At 35.0% G+C, this 6,972-nt stretch overlaps 1 protein-coding gene across 1 annotated transcript in view; it reads right to left on the bottom strand.

Moving 5' to 3' along the window:
• LOC119576806 (uncharacterized protein DDB_G0284459-like) overlaps positions 1-1,140 on the bottom strand; it is an 83,719-nt gene extending 82,579 nt beyond the window's left edge. Inside the window, exon 1 of the mRNA XM_037924451.1 lies at positions 629-1,140. The gene's annotated coding sequence lies outside the window, so the exon portion shown is untranslated. The remainder of the gene's footprint in view (positions 1-628) is intronic.
• Positions 1,141-6,972: the final 5,832 nt, after the last annotated feature.

The following is a 6,972-nucleotide window of genomic DNA, read 5'->3' on the forward strand; positions in this document are numbered from 1 at the left end:
GATACATAGACGAGTGCACAGCTAAAGGTGTCCCAAGCTAAGACGCAAAGTAAAGCATGCCCATGGTATTCGGAATCCAGAAGAAAAAGCTCACTTTGCCAAGATGAGTTTAGACGATTTTTTGCTTCGTTGATGAAAAATATCCGATGCGAAATGTGAGTACTGTTTACTATCTGACTGTGTGGATATATTTTCCGCGTAAGTTGCTTTTCCCCCGAGGATAAATGGTTTTATAATCGTATTTGTACGTGATCTTTTTATCACTGTTATTCCATGAAAGCTTTAATATGTTTATTAGATAGAAAAAAAAGATAAGAAGAATGATTAAAAATGTGAAACCGGAAAGGAATTCTTGGAATCTACACTTGGCAAACACAAATGAAAAAGAAAAGAAAAAGAAAAAGAGAGAGAAAGAAGAAGAGGAAAAGAAAGCAAATAGCGCGTAGGATTAAAACACAGAATTCCACTAAAGCAAACAATTTGTATTTATCTTGCAATCCCCAACGTGAAAGTCAATTGAAAGAATCCAAACAGTGCAAGAGGAAGCAATAATGAGGCAGGCACATGTTGAGTATTGACACAGGGACGTACTCGTGGGAGTTTCTGTAGAAGAGAAGGTTTTGTTTACCTCGTTCTGGCCGGGTCGTGGAGCCTGCGTTGCACAAATGTGTACTCGTATACCTGCTTGGCTCTTCTGTACGGTGTGTATGTAAGCCTTTTGGGTCACGGGAGTCTACTCGACGCTGCTGCTACCACGTGCACGGGCTTTGGCATGCTTCACTCCGTGCTTCTTGTCTCTCACGTGCACGGCCGTGTGTATTTACGACTGCGTGTACCTGCACAGTTCATTCAGGGATTGGCACTCCTTGATTTTGCCTTTTCTCTTGGGGGCATTTTCTTCAGAAACAAACTTTACATCTATAAACGCATTCTTTTCACTCTGCTAGTAAAGTCCGATGCTTGAAAACATCGACGAATTTCTTTCCTCCAAAACAGAATCACTGATATAGAATAAATAAATAAATAAAAACAAATAGATAAATAGATAAGACGAAATACAAATCGGAGTCCGGCGTACAGCTGCAGACACACGAACCCGAGGTGGAAGGAGGCGGGCGCTACAACCAACCCCTACGACGACCAGAGTGGCACTGGCTCTGGTCGGTGACTGGTAGGCAGGCGGGCGGGCGGGCGGGCGGGCGGGCGGGTTGGCTGGGTGGACCGGGGCTGCGGGTGAGGTGGCTGCCACAACGTGCAATGAGGCAACTACATGGGCGGGGCTACGCAACCTGTCCGCAAGGCGACCTGCCAACCCGCCTCTGTCCACGCCGGACACGCGGTACTCATCACCGCATGGGTTTCTCAGCCTCACTCATACGCATACTTAGAGACGGTGAGGCAGGCGCGCCATAAGAAGGTAAAGTTCCCTCGGTAAACGGAGAAGTTCTACGAAGAGAGTGAAGCAGCGTTTCAAGGAAATCCTAATCTCGAGCGCATTCTTTGGCCAAGACGTGCCATAGAAGAAGTCTTTTACAACGCCTGATTATGATGATGATGATAAAAATAACAGCAATAACTATTTCATAAACTACAGCTATTCAAACAACTAAAGTTACAACTACAATGATTCCAATAACAGTGGTGATAATAGTAATAGCAATGATAATGATCATATATATATATATATATATATATATATATATATATATATATATATATATATATATATATGTATATAATACATATATATATATTATATAATATATATACATATATATATATATATATATATATATATATATATATATAATATATATATAATATAATTATATATATATATATATATAATACTATATAACACATAATATAATATATATATATATATATATATATATATATATATATATATATATTATCATGCTATTACTATTTTACATGTTATTATATATGTGTGTGTGTGTGTGTGTGTGTGTGTGTGTGTGTGTGTGTGTGTGTGTGTGTGTGTGTGTGTGTGTATTGCATAAGAGCTCCGATCAGCAAACAAAAAAACAAAAATAAAAAAAATTCTAGAGTATGGATCCAAAAAGCTATACAGTCTAAGAGAATTATCATCTTAATAATATTATATATATATATATATATATATATATATATCTATCTATATATATATAGATAGATAGATAGATATATAGATACATATAGATACATATACATATCTATATCTATATCTAATATATATATACTATAAATTATATATATATATATATATATATATATATATATATATATGTATATATATATATATATATATATATATATATATATATATATATATAATTTTTATTTTTATTCATTTTATTATTATTATCAATTAATAAGATTATCATTATCATTATTACCTTTTATTATGATTATTCTTATTATTACTTTTGTTATTATTATCATTATCGTTATCATCAATATTCTTATTGTTTCTGTTATTATGCCGTTGTTATTATAATTGTTATTATGATTGTTATTCTATTACTACCGTTATCATCACAATTGTCATTGTTATCATTAATACCATTCTTACCATTATTGTTTTCATTTTTGTTTTCATTATAGCTAGCATCATTATTATCACTATTATCATCAATACTATTAATACATTCATTATTATTTCACTATTAAACCTCGTATTGTTGTTGTTGCTATTATCATCATTATTACCATTATTACTGTTATTATTACTACTACTACTATTTCTGCTACTGCAACTACTACTACTACTGCTGCTTTTACTACTACTACTACTACTATTACTACCGCTAATATTCCTACTCCTACTACCACTACTACTACTGCTGCTATTACTACTACTACTTCTACTACTACTGCTACTACTACTCTACTACTACTACTACTACCGCTACTACTACCGCTACTACTCCTACTACTACTACTCCTACTACTACTACTACTACTACTACCACTACCGTATTTATAAACCACTATGACTCACAGATACTTATGTAGTCAGAGAGACTTCCCCAGAAGTGACGTCACACTCATATGACGTCATATAATATAACTCCACCAGACATTTTTTTTCGTCTCTTCCTACCTCTTCATTCCACGAAAAGGAAACTAACCACTTTGTAACGTCTCAGAGAAGCCGACAAGAAACTGTGTTTATTTATCTTCTCCGTTCTCACTCACCTTCATTTTCGCCGCGCGTGCTATTTCCTATCTTCATTTTCCTTGTCTATCATCCTTCTCCTCTTCTTCCTTCTTTTTTTTTTCTTTTTCTTTTTTCGCCCTTCTATTTTTTTCTTATTACGTCTTCGTTATTTATATTTGTAATTTTTTTTTTTTTTTTTTTTTTTTTTTTTTTTTTTGACAGTGTCATTATCTTCTTTCTTGAACTGATAAATATCATTTAGTTCTCTCTACAGCTCGGTCAGGTGGTAATTATCTTCTTAGATATACTTTTTTTATGTGGTCAAGGTGAGGGGCTGGTCCTTTACTGCGTGGCACAGACTTTATTTACTTTCAAGAAAATTTTTGTATTTCTATAATCTCGCTTTCTTGTATATATTCTATATTACATTAATTTCCTTCGAAGCCTATATATAACGGTAACCTATTTCTAATAACTATAAGTTTTATCATTACTGATAAAACTGATTATAATAATGATGATAATGAAAACTATTACAATGATAATAACGACAATAATAGAAATAACAAAAATAACAGGGATGATGATAACAACAATAATATTCATAATAACTATAACAATAATAACAGTGATAATGATAACAAAAGTAATATTGATAATAACTATAACAATAGTAATAATAACAATAATAATCATAACAAAAATAAAAATAACAATAACAATAATAACAATAACAAACCAATGACCATTATTATAATCATCATCACTACGCTCGCCATGACAACAACAACAATACCAACACCAGCAAGGAATGATGTTAACGATGTCATGATAAGGACAGAGCTGAAGCAACTCGATGAGGAGATATTTGCTTTTCATTAGAGTGGCTGTAATAAGGCTTGAATTCCCTGAGTCTTCTGATGATGCAGACCCTCAAGTTCAGTCATCGCTGTAGTCCTCGAGTTAATCATTCTACCTTGATGTATTAAGTCAGTGACGATACTGTGGTATGTGGGGATGTGTGATTTTATTTGTATATGTGTGTGATTTTATGTATGTGATTTTGTATATGTGCTGTGTGATTATATATATATATATATATATATATATATATATATATATATATATATATATATTTATATATATATATATATTGTATATATATTATATTTATATATTTCTTATTTAAGTCTACAAACACACACATGTGTGTGTGTGTGATTTTATATTCTATATATTTTATATATGTGTGATTTTGTATGTATGTGGGATTTTATTTGTATGAACATAGGGAGGCACATAGACATATGTACGTGAATACATTTATATAGGTAGGCGGAAAGATGAACAGATGGATAGTTGGATAGATAGATGGAGAGAGAGAGAAAAAGAGAGAGAAAGAGAGAGAGAGAGAGAGAGAGAGAGAGAGAGAGAGAGAGAGAGAGAGAGAGAGAGAGAGAGAGAGAGAGAGAGAGAGAGAGAAATAGATAGAAAGATAGACAGGTAGATATACGTAGTCAGATAGAGATATAGATTGATAGGTAGGTTGGTAGGATAGACAGATCGATAGGTAGGTAGGTATGTAGGTAGACAGATAGATACTGATATAGATATATAGGTAAATAGATAGATAGAGAAATAGATAGACAGATAATGTATACGCACAACAGTTAAACTATAGGTGCCAGTTCTGATCTACTCTCTGTGCGGTAACTCATACTGGTGTTGCCATTTTCATCTCAAAATACTTACACGTAAATCCTAAATGCTCTTGTTCAAACACACACACACACACACACACACACACACACACACACACACACACACACACACACACACACACACACACGCACTCCATCACACACATATTCTCACACACAGACAAACTTATATTAAAAAAAAAAGCGTATCCCAACGTACGCACATATTCTCAAACAAATATATTCACATATTCTGTTATAAAAAAGAAAACTTTGTATATAGACTCCGTTGATGCTCTTTTGACAACTTTTCCATACTTTTTTCTATATTACGTACAACCTCTCACTTCTTAGTATTAAGAACCCTACATATTTACCTTTTTTTCTGTTCATGTTACTTTAAATCTTTGTTTTTTTTTTTCTTTCCTTTTTTTTCTTTTTTTTTTTTACTCTCTCAAAGCTTTCAGATGTTTACTCCCTTTCAATTTTAACCTACCTCTGAGATCCTGTCGACAAAATAAGTCTTTTCTGATTCCACCAAAGGAAAACTTTATTTTTTTTTCCGAACCAGTGGATGTAAAGTTGAGATGCATTTCGTTGCTGTAAAGTTCAGTCTTTTCCTTATTTCGTGTAATGAGGGAGTTTTGTTAGACTTTATTCTCTGAGTTTGGATCAATCATTTTTGTCTTTGTGTTTGTGTGTGTTTGTTTGGTTATTTCTTTGTCTGTGTGTGTTTGTTTGGGTGTATGTTTTGTTTGGGTGTATGTTTTGTTTGTGTGTATTTGTGTGTATGTGTGTGTGTGTGTGTGTGTGTGTGTGTGTATGTGTGTGTGTGTGTTTGTGTTTGGGTGTGTGTGTTTGCGTTTGTGTGTGCGTATGTCTGAGCTCACTCTGCCAGTGTCTTCTGCAAACCCAAACACACAAACAAAATCACAATTTACACTATCTCTAACATCCCTCGACCATACTCACTGTCTCTTCCCATTCCAGCTTTTAATTTTTCTATTGATATTCTCCCCAAATATTTCGTTTCCTCTTCCTTGAGGCCCCGTAGGCTTCCCCTCGAAATGGGTTGTCACCTTTCCCCTCTTCTCTATCTCCCATCATCATCATTCCTCTTCCTTTTCCCCTCTTCGCCCGTCGTGTCCTTGTCACTGCACTTCCAATGTCTTCCCCGCCCCCCCTATTTCTTATCTTCTGTTTTCCCTATCTCTCGTCTTTTCTTTTTACTTCCTCCCTCCCTTTACTTCCTCACGGCCTTCCAGAAAGTTCTTTCATTCTATTTCTTTTACTAGGCCTTATATGTTTTATATTATTATTTCGTCTCATTTCGGTGTCGATCTCCACACGTCTGGATCCTGAGTCTGTGTTTCTGCACTTTCACTTCTCCAGATTGATGTATAGATACATACAGAGAGAGAGAGAGAGAGAGAGAGAGAGAGAGAGAGAGAGAGAGAGAGAGAGAGAGAGAGAGAGAGAGAGAGAGAGAGAGAGAGAGAGAGAGAGACAGACAGACAGACAGACAGAAACAAAGACAGAGACAGGACAGACAGACTGACAGGCAGACAGAAACACAATAAAGACAAATAAACGGATATATTCCCCAGACAAATCGTCAGCAAATTCTCCAAAATACTACGGGCACACCCTTTCCAGAATCGCCGTCCTCCGCACGCCAGGCATGAGCGCCGTATCTGAAGGTTTTCACAGCGGCACCGAGGTACTCCAAGGTTAAAGGAGGAGTGGCATGCGCTTCGTCGGTAGGTGGGCGCCGTATTGAAGCTGAGGTATTTGGGCCACGGGGCTGATTCAATTATGTACTGGGTGGAGATCTCTTAGGCTTGTATGTGGTAGAACTGTGGTGCGTGGATGAGGAGGACTTTGGTGTTGAGGGTGGACGAGAATGCACTTTAACAAAATCTGTGTATATTAAATCAGTCGTTCAGAAGGTATATATAAAACGTATTTGATTTTCTTCTCACTTTGAAGATCATGACAATAATCTTTTGTCATTATTGTGTGTTCTATAAGATTTTATAGATCCATTGATTTTCTAGATCAGTCTTCCTAAAGCAATTTTTTTAAAACTCGACCCTGATTGCAATAAAT

Source organism: Penaeus monodon, chromosome 9 (genome assembly GCF_015228065.2).
Source record: "Penaeus monodon isolate SGIC_2016 chromosome 9, NSTDA_Pmon_1, whole genome shotgun sequence".
Taxonomy (NCBI): domain Eukaryota; kingdom Metazoa; phylum Arthropoda; class Malacostraca; order Decapoda; family Penaeidae; genus Penaeus; species Penaeus monodon.